This window comes from Nicotiana attenuata, chromosome 9 (assembly GCF_001879085.1).
Source record: "Nicotiana attenuata strain UT chromosome 9, NIATTr2, whole genome shotgun sequence".
Taxonomy (NCBI): domain Eukaryota; kingdom Viridiplantae; phylum Streptophyta; class Magnoliopsida; order Solanales; family Solanaceae; genus Nicotiana; species Nicotiana attenuata.
Window position 1 is genome coordinate 31,493,926 of NC_031997.1, and position 3,144 is coordinate 31,497,069.

The following is a 3,144-nucleotide window of genomic DNA, read 5'->3' on the forward strand; positions in this document are numbered from 1 at the left end:
TTGGGTCTGTTTAAACTGGTTTTGGACGAGTTGTGCATCTGCTGAAGTATTCTAGTGCATTTCAAGCTTATTTGAGTGCATTTTAAGTGGTCTTTGGGTTGATTTGTTAGTTTCTGCTTGATTGTTGAATATTTCTGGATTTCTGAATCCATTCCTGGGCTGTTCGTTATTCAATATTGCTGGAAATTATTTATTACTGCTGCTGCTCGATCATTGTTTTGGCTGACCTCTTCTCCTCCATTTCTATTCTATTTTCAGGTATTTTTTCAGCTCCAATTGATGTGTGAAGGACTGAAACAGTCGACATGTATTAGTTAATTGAAGAAATGAAATCTGGCTTGTGATAGCAATTTGTTTGTAGTTATGATAGTTTAATTGTATCTACACAGTAGCTGTAGTGGAGAGTTAAATGAATGGAACACCTTACAATTTGTAGTAAGCGGACTGTATAACTATTACTCTTTCGGACTTGTATTGTGAGTTGAATGCCTGATTTAGTCTTGTAGTTGTAAAAAAGGTTCAAAATGGTTGTAAGTCTCAGTAGCTAATTCCAGTAGTTGTGTAGTTGTAAAAAATAGGTTCAAAATAGTTGTAAGTTTTCAGTAGCTAATTTCAGTAATCCAAGTCCAAAATATCGAATCACTTGATGTGTTGAGATCTGGTTTAGTAGTATTAATTTGAATTAGCCAATGAGTTGTTATTACTGTTGCTAAAGTCGAACCATGTTTTAGTCTGATTTGCATTTGTAGTGATATTTAGGAACTCACTAATAGGTAGATAAATAGGACAATCCGAGTTGGAACTGGAATTCAAATGATCAATGCTTCATTATTTGAGTAGGTGAATGTTGTTCTTCTTTATTACAACTGTTGAGTGCACTTTGAATAACTTGAAGCAATCTTGGTGCATATTTTCTCAAATTGAATTGGAATTTGGTTTAGTTTAACAATCAAAGCTTAACAGTCCATCTTCGGACAGTTTGGGCTTCAGCACTAACAGATGGCCCAGGCAGGCCAGTTCTAGTGCAAGTAAAATCTGGGCCAGCCGCCTTTCCTATTGGGCCAGTGTCATGGAATTGGCTGAATTTCATCCCTTTGGTCCTAAAACCGTTAGGTTCGAACAAAATAATTAATTAATTAGGGCCTTTCCTTTGTTTTTTTAGAGACAATACATGATAGAAAATTCTAGATTACTTTAGGTTTGCCTTTTAATAATAAAACGAGATGAGCCTCGCTAAACAAAACAAACAAATTGCGGGGCCCTAGATAAATGTTTATACAACCATACTTAGACTTCGGGATGAGCCGTTTAGCGAACTTCACGGCCTTCCCCAAAGATAATAACGCGTTAGCCTCTTTAAGCGTGTCTTTTAATAACATTACCTTCCTAAACTCGGGTGCGCATTTATGTGACCCAAATCCAAATCTCAACGGAGTCAAAATGTGTCACAAATCGCGGGTGCATTTATGTGACGCGGTTCGAGACGTGTTTTCACGACGTTGCAATTCTCTTAAAAAATAATAATAAAAAACGGTTCAAAGTTAAAAAGCATAAGCTAAAACATGTTTTGAAATTAGATAAATAAGCCAAATATGACAGTTGAGCAACCGTGCTAGAACCACGGAACCTGGGAATGCCTAACACCTTCTCCCGGGTTAACAGAATTCCTTACTCGGATTTCTGATTCGCGGACTGCTAACAGAGTCATAATTTCCTCGGTTCGGGATTCAACCGGTGACTTGGGACACCATTAATCTCCCAAGTGGCGACTCTGAAATCTTAATAATAAATCCCGTTCCGATTGTCCTTTAAGTGGAAAAACTCCTTTATGCCCTTGCGGGTGTAAGAAAAAGGAGGTGTGACAGCTCTATTAAGTACTTGTACTTCTTTTTCTGCTTCTAATTGCATCCCTTGGCTAAAGTCAGCGACGAAATCAGCTAATATCTGTGATTTTATTGCTGTTCTAGGTAAGTATGTGATTTCATATTCACTTAACTCTATGGCCCATTTAACTAACCTTCCCGACAATTCGTGTTTATGCATAATATTACGTAGGGGATATGCAGTCACTACGACAATGAGATGACATTGAAAGTAAGGTCTTAACTTCCTAGATGCCATGATTAGAGCAAGTGCTAATTTTTCCAATTGTGGATACCATGTCTCTGCATCTAACAAAGATTTACTAACATAATAGATAAGAGATTGTTTACCCTGCTCCTCTCAAACCAAAACCGCGCTTACCGCAACTTCTGAAACAGCAAGGTAGATGAAAAGTTTCTCCCCAGCCTTGGGTTTTGTTAGCAAAGGTGGATTTGACAAGTATATTTTCAAATCTCTAAGTGCTTGTTGACACTCCTCATCCCATTCAAAATGATCCAGCTTCTTAAGAGCCGAGAAGAATTTAAAATATTTTTCTGATGATTTAGAAATGAACCTTCCCAAAGCTGCGATTCTTCCTATCAATCTTTGAACCTCTTTCTTGTTAAAAGTATATCTGGAATTTCTTCAATGGCTTTAATCTGTGCAGGATTCACTTCAATACCATGGTTAGAAACAAGAAAACCTGAAAATTTTCCTGATGCCACACCAAATGCACATTTTTCTGGATTCAACTTCATATTATATTTTCGTAAAATTTTAAACGTGTCAGATAGGTGTGATATATGATCTTCTGAATGTTGGGTCTTAACTAACATATCATCTATATACACTTCCATGGTTTTACCTAAATGTTCTTGAAACATTTGGGTGACCAACCTTTGATACGTTGCACCTGCATTCTTAAGACCGAAGGGCATTACCTTGTAACAGTAAGTCCCCCTGTCTGTTATAAAAGAAGTTTTTTCTTCATCTCCTGGATCCATCTTGATTTGATTATAGCCTGAATATGCATCTAAAAAACTTAATAGCTCATGCCCTGCAGTAGCATCAATTAACTGATCTATGTGCGGTAAAGGAAAGGAATCTTTTGGACAGGCTTTATTAAGGTCTGTGTAATCTACACAGACTCGCCACTTACCGTTCTTCTTAGGAACCACAACAGTATTAGCTAACCAATTAGGATATTTACCTCACGAATTGAACCATTTTTAGCAACTTTTGAACTTCCTCTTGAATCACCTTATTTTTGAAAGTTCCTTG